Source organism: Pectinophora gossypiella, chromosome 8, assembly GCF_024362695.1.
Source record: "Pectinophora gossypiella chromosome 8, ilPecGoss1.1, whole genome shotgun sequence".
In the NCBI taxonomy this organism is placed as follows: Eukaryota; Metazoa; Arthropoda; class Insecta; order Lepidoptera; family Gelechiidae; genus Pectinophora; species Pectinophora gossypiella.
Window position 1 is genome coordinate 13,844,371 of NC_065411.1, and position 15,268 is coordinate 13,859,638.

General features: G+C 36.5%; 1 protein-coding gene and 2 long non-coding RNA genes across 3 annotated transcripts in view; 2 read left to right on the forward strand and 1 right to left on the reverse strand.

The window, feature by feature from the left end:
* LOC126369274 (uncharacterized) overlaps positions 1-15,268 on the forward strand; it is an 82,086-nt gene that overhangs the window by 19,144 nt on the left and 47,674 nt on the right. The gene's annotated exons all lie outside the window — the stretch shown is intronic.
* LOC126369297 (uncharacterized) lies at positions 5,131-6,067 on the forward strand. Its single transcript, XR_007566677.1, has 3 exons — positions 5,131-5,347; positions 5,430-5,621; positions 6,055-6,067. It is a non-coding gene; the product is annotated as an uncharacterized LOC126369297 (long non-coding RNA).
* LOC126369295 (uncharacterized) lies at positions 11,599-13,718 on the reverse strand. The gene is made up of 5 exons (XR_007566675.1): positions 13,362-13,718; positions 13,044-13,244; positions 12,545-12,684; positions 12,354-12,441; positions 11,599-12,053 (listed from the first exon to the last, which is right to left on the reverse strand). It is a non-coding gene; the product is annotated as an uncharacterized LOC126369295 (long non-coding RNA).

The following is a 15,268-nucleotide window of genomic DNA, read 5'->3' on the forward strand; positions in this document are numbered from 1 at the left end:
TTAATGGCTGACAGGCTGAGTATGGTACATGAACATAGTATTTTAGATACTTAGATCTGTTGGAAACATTAAAATATTTATTGACAATAGACCTAAGTAGTAAAATAAGTTTTTTTGTATGGCAATACTGCCCACCGGAGCGTCACGAGCCACGCATATTTTTGTAACAAATCTATAAAAGTATAATAATCCCAATAAATAGTGACTATTAATACACAAAGGAGTTGAAGTTTTCACCACCGCCAGCACCACGCCACGACAGGAGACACCTCCACTTATAGTGCGGCAAAATCTTTCATGCCACTAGCAATGAAACTGACCCCGCAAATATTAAATACAGTTTTTGAATATCTTACCAGTTTTTAGTTTCGGTCTCCAAATCTAGTTTTTTCACTTAGAAAAACAAAGGAAGCTAGCTAGCGCCATTAATTTTTTTGCTGCGCAGTTACGCACTAAGATTTTGCTAAATTGATACCATAAACTACCGATTTTTTTTATTATCATGCCTTCCCCGTGTTTTTCTTCATTACTACCAACAAAAATCTATAACATTAAGATGTAGATTGATAGATTTTAGTTATCTGCAAAAAGTTTATACATCAATGAGTTTTATTCTAGAATGAGCCTGGCAACACTAGCCACTAGTAGGTACCCTAGCTAGCTACAGAAGAAAATATAAGGAAGAAAAAGAGATCTTAGAAATTTGAGGTAAAGCTGTCTTATTCTATGCTATTGTAGATGTGAGGCGGTAACTGTTGTTTGAAAAGTCTTTATTTTCTTATTTCCCACGAACACTTATCTATCCTCTTATGCCTGTCTCGAGGTAGTGAGGTCTAATGTCAGTCAAGCTTACTTTCTTAAGATATTCTGATAGTGTTACTGTTGTTGTGTTTATAGAATAGTTATATAGAAAGTCAAAATCTAAGCGCCTCTTTTTAAAAAAACATTTATTACGTATTTTCGGATACCGCAGACACAGACAGATATGTACATTACATTTAACACAGGACAGAAACCACACGAAAAAAAAACAAACCGAAATCTTAAGTAAATACTAATAATAACGGTATTTATAAATGCAACGCACTGACGGCCCGATCTTCAACAAAACCTCGATACCTTTCAATTAATTTCAATCCGCCGAAACATTGAGACCATAATAATTTACCTAGATTGAAACTATCGTGATTATTGTGATTTTGTGAGGTCTTGTTAACAAAAATCACTTTCGAATGTGATTTTTCAAAACGGCGCTTACGCGGTTTTTAACCGAATTCAAAAAAAGGAGGTTCTCTATGATTTTTGTTTTCTGTATTTATAAGGCGTCGTTATGTTTGTCGGGAGGCCTAGTTAACGACGTGGCTCTTTCGGTTGCTCGATGTTTGTCTTTAAAATTCTTCTTAATTTTATAAACTACGTCATACGCCAAATAGGCTAGTTTCCAACTAGTCAAATAACACGAAATTACTATGGAATTTGAATGAAACAGCAACCTGCGACATCATAGAAAAACGTAACAAAATGTCGCACTTATTATTACATTTTTTTATTCAAATTCATAAATAATTTAAATAGAAAAAGGAAAACGTTTTCTGTCACCTTTAGATCTGTCTTTATTTATTAATGAGAATTTCATAACTTAGCTTTGTTCTAGGAAACTACCCAATTGTAACTCAGAGGATCCTTTCGACCTTTTAGCATATAGAAATAGAAGACTGTTCCAACTGTAAATCTTGCAAGACTCACATAAAACTTTCGCCTTCAATCCTCTCCTGTCTTATCCCTCGATACGGCCATAATAACTTGACCATTATATAAAAAGCTTCAAGATTACTGTTTATTAATAAAATTAGTCACAAGCGCAAGGCTTGTTGGCTAATTTTAACGGTAACCCGATCGGCGTGCGCGGGTCCATTCTCGGTTATCAGCGCATCGTAATAATGCACTCCGCTTATCTCGACCCATCTCATCTAAATTGCACATCACTGTTATCTTAGTAACTGATACGGGAAATAACTGCTACTCGCGTTTGAATTGTTATTTTTGTTCCACGGTTGATTGATGCTCTTCTGTTTTTGCCGAGAACTTTGCTTTTTTGTCGCGATCTTCTTTTGTGTTCTGTTTTTTTTAATGAGCGTTCGATTGCTCGATATTTGAATTTGAATATTACTCTTCATATTTTGACAGATTTGTCGTAATTTTGTTTGGAAGCTTTGTCTTTTTTACAAAATTCATAAAATTATTGTATGTAATATGCCGATGATATTTTTTCACCTGTTATTTATCTTACCTATTATGTCTCATCTCATCACTATTTGTACTAAGATGCACAGCTCAGTGGATAGCGGCTCAATTAGTGTAGTAAGTACTAATTAATTTATGTGGAGTTTGATTCCCGCTCGTGATAACTTTGACAATGACTGGCTTGATTAGTTTCCTTGTTCACTGTGGCGTTTTGAATATGTTAATTGAATTGTAATATTACACTTCACACACACACACATTCTTTCACAATAAAAGTCATACTCAGCCAGCAATTTTTCCTACCGATTTACAATATTTTTATCTTATTTATTTAGTAGATACACTAGTAGTAGTAGGTACCTGCCGACGTATGTCAAGTCGAATTTCCCGTAGGGAAAAGTCATGGAAATTTTTAATTATTTTCAGTTCCGTACTTTTGCGACGGAAAATTCTTGTGGAGTTAATATACTCAGAATCATGGTCTAAATCATACCTCAAAGTTTTCGTTACTATGTCACTAACACCTTGTATGTATATTATACTAATTACATATCCAAGGAGGAGAGTAATGTTTTTTACTTACGACTCAAGAAATTCCCCCGTGGGTAGTCACAGCTGTTATAGTGACGCATGATATGGTCGTAATTCTCCGAAATACTGAAACCGTGTTAAAACTTTTTGGATAAACCACTACTTTCACACAATATCGACATTCCCCTGATTCATAAGATATCGATGTGGTCTGGATATCGGTTCTTTCCACCTACACCATGAGAAAGACATATATATATATATATAGGTAATATACATACAAAGTGTTAGTGACATCGTAACGAATACTAAAGGGGATGATTCAGACCATGATTCTGAGTTGATATCAAGTAGAATTTTCCGTTGCAAAAGTATAGAAAAGAAAATTTTCACGAATGTTCCGACATGAAATTCCACTTGATATCAACTCAGAATCATGGTCTGAATTATCCTCCTCAGTATTCGTTACGATGTCACTAACACTTTGTAGTTATATAGGTATTTTATGAAAAGCCACACTCACTAATTGGCGGCATCGGCAGTGTCAGCCATATAGTAGTACGAGAACATTATTTAAGCGTGTCGTCTGTTTCCGTTTTCTAATCATTAAATGAATACTCTTTATTTTAAATTAATGTATTTTATTTTAACCCCGAGTGGAGCAGCATGCATGAAATTCTGATTAAGTACTTACTAAAAAAACACAGATCTAAATGAAAAACTTTTTATTTTTTTTTATTTTACTCATTTACGAATTATAATCAAGAAAACGCAATAATAAGTCCAACGTTTTATCACGTTTTTCTTTGACGTCACAGTGTGCTTTTTCATACAAATTCCATAGTAATTTCATGTTTTGACGTTTAGTAAAAAGCACTGACTTGAGTAGTTGGAAACTAGCCTACTTATGTATGCTCTATACCCCCTTCGGTCAATTGAGGTGAGGCATGTGCCCAGTAGTGGGACGTACCTTTTAAGGCAGTTTATATTACGCATTGTTATGTATTTGATAGGGAAATATTCTATCGATACCAAATTTCCATTTAGCATCAAGGGCAGATCCAGGGTGGGCCACAGGTTAAGTCATGGGTGCCCACTGCAGCTTTATCTAATTCTCTACGGAGATAAGCTGTCTGCGTCCTGAAGCCCCACCTTCCACCCTAAAAAAGAGCTACCCCCCTCGCGCAATAAATGCTGGGTCCGCCCTTGGTTAGCATAATATAAATAACCTATATACGTCCCACTGCTAGGCAGAGGCCTCCCTCAATCAACCGGAGTTCGCAGCGTGGTGGATTATGCTCCATACCGCCGCCATAGACCTGTTACTGTGAACTAAATCCGTGTACTAAACGAGCTACTTCATGTATGCAGCACATGCATAAAGTCAAAGCATGCAAATCAAAGCGAGCCCCTACAAGGTCTCGGCGAAACCAAACATGCACTAACTCGCCTGTGTAAACACCCTCCACTGCTAATTGCTAAACTTTCTCCAACTAATTTACTTCACTACCTCCTTTTTGTATACGTACGTACCTACAGGACGCCAGTCTCCATAACATTCTAACGAAACTCACGACACAAGGGTTGATGAGGTCGGTTATTCACCTCACAACCCACACGAAAGAAGAAGAACCGATAATCCAAAATATTCACACGCAAGTAGGTATTATTTATTCTGTTTTTTTTTTTTACTTAGTTTTGCAATCCAGTGCATATCGTCATTACACCGACGTTATATGCTCGATGTTATAACTATGTTTACATATGTTTGGTCTAAAAGTTCTGACATTCTCGGATTTTTCGGCGGAACATAGACGTTTTAAGCCATTAAAGTATCGGTGGTTTTCATTCGGACCGTAATTAAAGCCCTACAGTGTCTGGTCACAAGATAAGCTTTTTTTTGACGTGACTTATTGTAGATTTGCCGCAGATGGCATTAACTACTTGGTCGGACAAATGGGGAGCGCTGAAGGCTCTCACCCGGTACAACGTTTAAGACAACAGGCCTGAGGGTGCCCAGTTGGGCGCGAACCTCGGCTCAGTATGTCGATTCTGTAGATCTCGAACAATAACTCGCTTATCACTTCGACGCTCACTTACACTTCGCATTCGATCTCACCTGACCTTGATTTGGTATTCTGTAAACATCACTAGCTCACTTGCGAAGTGAAGTGAGCTTCGATATATCTTTCGAGTTACTAGTGATTGGCGCTTAATGAGAAGGTACCAATCGGTAATTACCGATTTATTGTTTTTAGCTAAAATAATGAAATTCTGCCAAAGAACTATAATTTGGATGATTTTATTTACGTTTCTGTACCCGAATTTAAATTACTCAAGCCTTAATAAGTTAAATTATAATGTTTTTAATCATAAACTTAATTCTTTTGGATGAATGAGCATTGAGTCTATGCTTACATTTTTATAACTCAAAGCTAAAAAAAAGTTTTGTACGAATGTTTGAAAACAAAGTTGAGGAATTTCAAGTGCATTTATATGTTTTTAAGTGGTTTGGTGCATAGATTGTGGTGTTTTGGCTGCGTGTGGACATATTTTGAAACGGGATAATGAAGTAAGTTTATTCCTTTACTTAAAATTAATCTCTTACTGACTGGAATTATTTTGTTTTGTAACAAAAACAAAAATCTTTTCAGTGTAAGCGAGCGCTCATCCCATCTGTCCTTTGCCCTAATAGAAGCAATGATTGACTTCCTGGAGAGAAACCCAGATCTGGCAAAGGGTTTTTCAAAAACTCAATATGCCAGAGAGTGGAGCACTAGGAAGTTTTGTCATAGCGGCTCAATAATATGGGTGGGACGATTAAAACATACAAGCAGTGGACCAAAGTGAGTATGTTAATATTAATATTTCTTGTCCGAAATACTGTTCTTGAAGCATTTCAAATGTAAAAAAAAAATTGAATTTCAACCTAGCTTGTTTATTGAGTTTGTCAATCTCTCTGCAATTTATTCATTAACAATGTACCTACTAACGCATTCTAAACACTTAAACTTATATATTATCTGTCTGAGTAAAAACGTGCCGTTAAAAAAGTAGCAGCACAGGCTGCAGCTAGACGTAGGACTGGTGGTGGGGTGGAGGATGTAGCTGAACTTGCATTGGAGGAACGGATAGTGGCTTTGTATAGGGGTTCAGGGTTTGGTACTGGAGATGCCCACTGGGAATCCAGCTATTTTTAGTCAGAGTTTTATTAAATTAGGTGTGTTCGTCGTTATTATACTAAAATAATAATAATAAAGTACATGATTTTATTTTCAGCAATCAGACCCAGTACAATTGGTTCCCCAGCCTCCCTCTTTAATACAAAGCAGTGGACATTCAGAAGTACGTATTTCAGTTTATTTGATCTAATGTTATTTTGACTACATTTATGTGCTGAAATAAACTACTATTACTCTTACAGATTTCAGTGAGTTGAAGAGCAGCAGTTAGAAATTCAGCGGCCCAATGCACCGGTCAAGGCGAACATGACGAAGCGCAGCATTGAGAGAGGCGGAATTGCCGCTAACGCTGTGGCGGCAGTGGAGGAAGGATTAAATGCGCTAGCAGAAGCTATTAGGTTGAACTGGGGTCAAATAAATAAGTATTTAAATTGTAATTTTATATTTTCAAGTTTTAAAGTAGATTATTATACGTTATATTATTATTATTCGTTGTTTCTTTTCTGGTTTTGCTTATATTACAATCTTTTTTTTTTTCAATGTTTTATTTTATTTATTTATTTATTTAAAAAAGTACAACCACATCACACATATTGAGCTTATTCCATAACTTAACTAGGTATTCTGACTGATATGTGTAACAATAACGGTGTACATAGCACTCACAATGTATAAACTAATTTACATAAACTAATATAATTATAAACTAATTAGCAGAAAGGTTATTAAACTTAATGAAACTAAACTAAATCAAAACATACAACTTTGGTGGTAGACTTAAAATCTTAACTCAAAAAGTGTCGAATAATTTTAGACCTGAAACTGTGTAACTTGTCATGAAATATGTCCACATCAATTCCAGCATTAATATGATTATACTCCTTAAGCATCCTGACAGTTGGTGACTGTTGGCCCAAATTTGTTCTACAAAAGGGCGTGTAAAATAACCTACTAATTTTATTCCGGGGATATCTTGAGGGAACAGAAAGGGAGGAACACTCCGGAAGACCACCGCACTGTATATGACCATTAAGAATTTTATGCAAGAAACATAGATCAAGTAGACGTCTACGATCGTATAAGGAAATCATACCAAACTTCTTAAGACGGTTTGGATAGGGTTGTCTGTGAGAAAAATTAGTGGTGCAAAATGCTAAGTGTCTGGTAAAGGCTCTTTGCACACTCTCAACGCGTTGGGAAGGTGCCATATATATAGGGTTCCAACTAACACTAGCATACTCGAGATGGCTGCGGACTAATGAATTATAAAGAAGTATTTTGGTTTTTGGATTTTTAAAGTCCTTGGTATTTCTTTTCAAGAAACCCAGCATCCGAGCGCCTTTCTTAGCTGAGGTCTCAATATGCGGATTGAAGCTGAGCTTCTTGTCAAGAATGACGCCTAAGTCTTTGATCTCTTGGACTTCCTGAAGCATCACACCACCAATCTCGTATGCAGTATTAAGAGGTCTTCTTTTCCTAGTAAATTTAATGTGGAAACACTTCAGTGCGTTAAGAGACATGCCGTTCTGATCGCACCAAAAACGAATACTATTCAGATCCTGCTGTATAAGCGCTGAGTCAGCAGGAGACTCCACTGTGCCATATATTTTCAAGTCATCTGCGAAAAGAGACTTTTTGCAGTACCTTATCTGACAGGTAATATCGTTAATAAAGATCAAAAAAAGCATGGGGCCCATTATGGACCCTTGTGGGACACCTGACAAGGCGTAATATGTCGTTGACTGGTACCCTTCCGCGACAACATTCTGGGGTCTATTGTATAGATACGACTCAAACCACTTCAACAGTGGCCCTGCCACTCCCTGTAGATGCAATTTATGAATCAACAAAGAGTGGTCTACCCTGTCAAAGGCACTGCTAAAATCAGTATAGATCGCATCAACTTGATGCCCTTTGTCTACTTCTTTACAAAGGTCGGATATATATGGCACAAGATTAGTCAGAGTTGAGCGCCCTACCCTAAATCCGTGTTGATCTTCAGATATTGAAATATTAATAATTGATGTAAGTTTGGAGTATAGGAGACTTTCAAATAACTTGGAAAAACACGACAGTATAGAAATTGGCCTGTAGTTTTTAACATCTGATTGGTCACCTTTTTTAAAAATTGGGACTATTCGTGCCTTTTTCCAGTCATCCGGGAAGATCCCTGTTTTTAGCGAGTGGTTGAAAATAAATGATAGAGGAAGTGCCAGTACATCACTGCAGTGCTTGACAAATATCGGAGGGATACTGTCTGGGCCCGACCCTTTTAAAACGTTTAATTTTTTCATCGACCGGTGGACCTCTCTTTCAGTAAAAACTATTTTTGATATTAAATCGGTGTTAAAACTGTCGGAATCATCAGTGGTGAAATTGACGCAAGTTGGAGGAATAGTGGAATAAACTGATCTAAAGTGTCTCGCAAACATATTTGCAATATCCAGGCCAGATTTAGCGGAATCTTTACCTAGATGCATTTGAGCCGGCAGCGTAGAGTGACCTCCACGTTTATGCTTTATAAAAGACCAAAATAATTTGGGATTTTTAGGAATGTTAGATTCTATGCAAGACTTGTAATTAGTGTAGCACTTATCATAGAGTCTGTGGCAGCGATCACGAAGCAAATGATATTCCAGTTCGTCACGTGGATTACCATATTTACGAAAACGAAGTCTTATTTTGTCTTTCTCTTTTAAACAATTGATAAGCGATAGTTTGAACCAGGGGGGATGATGAGACTTTTTAATCAATACTTTGGGCACATGTAACTCAATCGCACCTATTAGATGATTGTACAAAATTTTTATCATGTTATTAACGTTTTTACAACCAGATAATTCACCAAACCAGTCAACATTTTTAAGTTTACTTTTAATTGATGTGTAGTCAGCTTTGTAAAAGTTATACTTCATAGTGCGATTGGGGCGAATATATTGTAGTCCGGTATAGGGGATTGACAGAAGTAAGACAGGGTGATTAGGATAACATTTACTGAGAATGTTGGGAGGACAAGTCACATATGCTCGAGGAGTGTTACAGATGATGAGGTCTAGATACACATTGTCACAGTTACTAATGCAATTCATCTGGTATAGATCGTAAACGGTTATGAAGTCAACTAAAACTCGTCCAGACCTCTTCCCATTAAAATTTGACGGTATCATATAGTTTCTCTCATTATTACTACTCCAATTGATAAACCTTTGGTTAAAGTCACCTAAGATAACGAGGTCGTCTGTTTCATGTATGACACCGTCAATGCTTTCAAGAAATCCGGACATAGTAACAGTCGATACTGGTGGTGGAAGATACACAGCACAGATATACAAATGTTTTAACACATTGTTGATATTAATTTGTAAAGTAACCCAGATATTTTCAACATCTGTCTCCCAGTTCTCCACTCGAGCTGAGGGTATATCACGAGATACAGCTATTAGCAATCCCCCACCATCTGCTTTAGAAGAAGTTGTACTGTCCCTATCCCTGCGGTATACAATGTATCGGCTGTCAAATAGTTCATTATTACATATATTACTATTGAGCCATGTTTCAGTCAAAACTATTACCTTATAATTACTAGTTGATATGTTTTTAAACAGATTATTTGTTTTAGTCCTAAGACCTTGTACATTTTGGTAGTATATATCAATCATTTTTATTTATTGTTTTACCTGTTATATTTACCAAATACAGTAGCAGTATAACAACATAACAAAACTCAAGACATGCGCTTTAGGCTATCTAGATTTTTTATTAGAAGAGCTTGCTGATTTTCGTCCTTGCGAACATAAACACGTCCATTCCGTACCCAGACAAACTTGTACTGCAGTTCTTTACCCTTCTTTCGAGCTTCTGCGTGCAACAACTTATTGTCAGGGGTAAGATGTTCAGAAATATATATAGACCTTCGGGCTCCACCAATACCCAGATGATTCGACCCAAGCTTATCCTGAGGATTCCTCTTGTTGAATTTGCTCACTGCAGCCAAGATGGTATCACGTAAGCGAGGAGTTCTCAGTTTAGCAACTACCGCCCTGGGCCTGTCTCCTTCTGGATTTAGTTTGGCTACACGTGTAACGTGCAGTATATCTTCAGTAGATACAGGGTTCTCTACTATATTTGTTAGCTGCACAATTGTGTTAATCAGGTTTTCAGATCTATGCTCAGGAATGCCATTTATTTCGATGTTGCTCTCCCGCATATGTAACTCCACTGTATTAAGTCGACCTGTCAAAGCACTTACAGTTGTTTTAAGAGCGTCATTATCCTTTTTCAATTCAGCAATAACAGCAGACTTCTCGTCCAAGCTGGTTTTCATTTCCTCATATATTTTATTAAAAAAGGTGATAGACTCTTGGAAACCGTTTATTTTTTCAGTGATACTTATCAGTTCAGATGCCACCAAATTTTTAATACTTGCGTTAATGGTCGAGGTAAGTTCTTGATGTAAGATTTCGCGAAGTCGTGACTCAGTGACATAGCTCTCGCCAACGTCGGGATTCTGGTGACTCAGCTTATTCTTACGCATAGTAACATTAGAGATACTAGGGGTTTCCAAGAGAGCAATGCTAGGCGATACAGGGGTGCTGGAGTTGTCAAACTTTGATTTTTTGCAGCAGCCGGGGCAAATCCAATTCTTTTTCTGCTTAGGTTCCATGCATTTGAATTGACTGGGATTAAGGTTCGCACATAAAAGATCATAATTTGAGTTACAGTCGCGACAAACCATTTGTTCCGCCTTCCCTGACAGCGGAGCACGACACCCACTGCACACGATCACATTACTCTTCTTCGTACTTTTCTCTGGGGATTTATTGGAAGCCATCGTACCACAATAATATTTATAATAAATATGTTACTAATTAGATCGAGTTGTTGAATCAATAATAAGGTAAATAGCGTGCGTCCTCTCAGAGACAACGATCCTTAGGCAGAAACGTAAGCGACCGCAGTGCGACTGATCTTTGACGGTGACGCAGCCGGACCGGTCAGCTGACTCACTGCAAGCTCCTCACGCCAAATTGACCCGTATCACACGTATGTCGCGCACTTAACCGCGTCTAATCGTGTGCAAGTGTTCAATGCTGCCACTGTACACGTATAAATGTCACTTTTTGATATGTTGCTGGTTTGCAAGTTATTGACACTTTAATAACGGAGGCGCTCTTCGATTTAAATATAAATTAGTACACTATTTAGATATTGCACTATAGTTACAAAATTACTAAGATTTGATACGGAAACACACTTTTGACATATGAAAAAGAATAATTTTGCAGAACAGACTTTAAAGTGATGTTTACTATACGGCGTCAAAGATTAGATTGATCTTATGATCTAATGTTCTTATGTACTAAATATAAATAATAATAAAAACCGTTATTTATTCATAAAATACAATTTTGAAGTTAATAGCAGACCCTAAAGTAATAATAGCTTATTATATACAATTTTATTGTATAACATTACACAAAGTAGGTAATTCTTTATGATAACAACACACTCACTAATACCTATACCTCTAAATTACCTGTTATTCCTTAGTATGTACTATAACTAGATCTACATAGATAATTAAAATATTTAGTCCTAAGGTTCTGTTACTCTTTTTTTTATTTTTTTTTTTTATTTATTTAAACTTATACAAACTTATAAACTAAAAACAATGAGGTGGAGTTAACGTCGACGCGATCACCACAATCTATTCACAAGATCTTTGACTTTTTTTTCTTTGTCCTTTGAGGCCTTTGCGACCGTCCAACATTTAAATCATCATGATTTGGCACGTTGCCTTCTCTGTGTCTCGGCTGCCACCTGAGCTTCCTCTAGGTTTTCATCTTCAGTCAAATTAACTACCTCCATTCCAGCCCGGTTGAACACGTTATGCAGAATACAACATGCATTGCAACTTTATCAGGATGATAGTCTAGGACCCTGTGTACTAACAAACACCTGAAGCGTCTTTTCAACAAACCATTTGGCGTTCTACGGAGTTGCGCAAGCATGTTATAATTTATGTTTCAGGAGTATTGTCTGGGGCATTATTTATAGGTGTCATAAGGTTAGCCCGCTCAGCATATCCAGAACCACCTGAAATATATGAAGAATACAACTTTATTACTAAATATTTAAACCAATTGTTAGTAAGGAATTCCTTACTAATAAAACTGAAACGTAAGTTTGTTGCTGCTTTTACAGAATTATACAATAGACCACAAGAAATGTTGCATTTAGATAGCTGATGAATGGTCTAGAAAAGAATTTCAGTTAGATACTCTGTATCCTATTAAATAAATCTAAAAACTTTTTAATAGATTTTTTATGGGCCAACTTATAATTATTTTTATCACTTTTATAAATATATTATATCTTTACTAAAGAAAAACTTACCGAACAAAACAATTTCTTCACCAGCATTTGTCAAAGCCTCTAAGTGATCTCTTACATCTTCATTAAAAATAAAACTTTCATCTGTAATCTAAAAAATAGGTACTTAATATGATTAGGGAGATGATCATGAAATAATAATTTGAGTACCTCTAAGATGTTTCAAGCGGGACAAGAGATTTTAATTCACTTACCAATTGCACATGATATTTATTCAATTGCACATCCTAGCATGATAATTCTTACGACAGAAGAAGCGCTCTTCATGCTCAGCCGGTCTTTTTAAGTTACGAGAGTGCCATCAATGCTGCCAATGATGATTTTTTCATGAAACCTGTAATTCAATACAAGAAAGTGGGTACTCGTATTAGGGTTTCATCGCATGTTTTATCACAAAAATCTTCAAATATAAATCTCCTTTTTAATATTTGTCTTTCTTGTATATTTTGGGGAAACCTTATATACTTTTTCAACATGTTCGGATTGTTGAGTACCTTAACCACTTTGTTTATGCAGCAGGATGCAGATGTTTGGGACAAATAGGTCCGAACATTTTCTTTTATAATGTTTTAGTAGCTGTCACTAGCCAAAAATGACAAGGTACAGAATATGTGTGGAATAGTATGCTATCAATCTATTTTAACAAAATAACGATAAGGTAGTAGGTATTAGATAGATAGGTAATTTTCTCACCTTAATACGAGTTGTAAGTCCTTTTCTTCGACGTTTGGTACTTTTTTATTATAGGGAGCAACTCAAGCTCGAGTTGGTCGATTAATTGCTTCGAAAGACTATATATACGCTGACATAGTTATCATCTCGGGTCAACAGAGACAAACTACGAATTTCATAGGCTTGTCGACGCAACTCAAAATTGTCCAAAGTATGAGCTTCCTCTAATAAACACTTTAATAAAAACATTTGAGCGATTTTCAACAGAAGAAACATGTACACTTAGCACCAGATAAAATACTACACTAAAGTTTTTTAAACATTAATCTGTTAAATTACCTTAATTGAAACTTATTGAGTCTTATTAGACACGATATCACTAGCAAATAACTAATAAACGTATAGATTTCACTCGACGAACATCAACTTTTTATTTGACAGATCAAATCGAGTTCGTAAGTGAAGTGAATAGCGAAGTGAACGGGGAATCACCCTTACAGAATGCGGATACATCTGTCATCTCATACTAAAAACGTCAAAATCTCGCATCAACTTTAGTTCGACTCGCTGCCGTACTCGCAACTGTGTCGCTAGTGTGCATTCAACTTAAGTACATGTCTTACAGAATGCCAAAACAAAAACTCACCGCGGATTCAGATGCGAGTTTCAAAAATTACCTTACAGAATTGCACTGCAGGGCGTCGTCTGAGAGGAAAAATATTTGAAAGAATTACTCGACCCTAGTGGGTCGATAGCGATAAGCGCTGATTGAGGGAAAACGTCGACCACACCGGCGGGGTCGGTATCGGGGTGTTTGGTGTCGCGAGCTGATTGGCTGCCTCTATGGCTAGAGTAATAGGGTCGTCGGGATTGTATATTACGTCCTTCAGTTAAGTAAGTATATGCTGCAATAAATACCCATTTACGCTGCTCTAAACGGTACACTGAGGACTAATTACTTGGCATGATAAATTCTATTCGTTCAACTCGAATACTAGTTACCTATTCCAAGCTAGTTTCATTTACATATCACACAACCCAACATTCAGAGAATATAACTATTTGTAGATCACAGATCACACCCCGGACACTTCATTTAAAACAAATCTTTTTACAGACACTACACGTTGACGTTATCGTACACGAGTAAATGTGTGTGTGACATCTGACGCTCATACGATTGAAGACTAAAGTAAGACCTAGGTAACTATGCTCAGCCACTGGTGGGGGGAGAGATTCCTTATTCTATGGATAGGTACACGTACCTACCCGTACCTAAATACAAATATGCTTATTGCACCAAAATAAAGAGGAAATATTTACAAAAGACTCTTAACTAGGTACATGGGTAATGGCGACCTTAACGCTTAAAGCGATTTCTTCCAGACAACCATAAGGCGATGAAATATGTAAAAAATAAAAGATTGCGGGTACAAACTATAAGTACAACTTACCAATAAATACATGCAGAATAATAAATAATACATAACATACATTAGTACACTTTAAGAATCATTAAAAAGATATAGGCCCCAATTCCTGCAGACACCTCCGAATTTCATTTTAAGTTATACTTACCCGTCATTTTCTCGTCCGCCGAAAAGGACAGAGACGGGTGATTGACTACTGTTAATTTTAAAATGAATGAATAACCCGGGCAAATAAAATATGCATCTCGCTAATATGCAACCCGATTGACATGTGGTGTCAACTTAATTCTGTCGGGTTATTGTCCAATATAAAATTTTGGGAGGGTTTTTTAAGTTTCTGCCTAAAATTGACGTGTGTTCCATAAATTGTATGCCTGACTATTACCCGTTGTTGACAATTGCAACATAAAAATACCTTTTAAAAAAAAAGGTTATAAAAAATATTAATTCTTTACTATTTTTAGGCTTTTTGGCGGGAAACGGGAACGGGACAGTTGCTTTCTTCATTGAATAATCTAAATAATTAATACGAAGTGGTGTTTTGTGGTTAATGATCGCATTAAGTTAGTCGGAAGACATTCGCGAGTGTTATTATATAGGAGTATTCAATAAACAAAGTGTATCTGCCTATTTTCGCTTCGTGCCAGGAAGCCGCTTCATAACTCGAAAGTTTATGCGGACTTTTGAGTTAATTCGAAATAAAATCACAAGAACCGAAGTATCCGCATGCCTTGTCCATTTCGCTGGCTGGTCGCATATGTCAACACGCATTAAATCTACTTGACAAAATGTTTACCTACTTACGTCTACTTATAA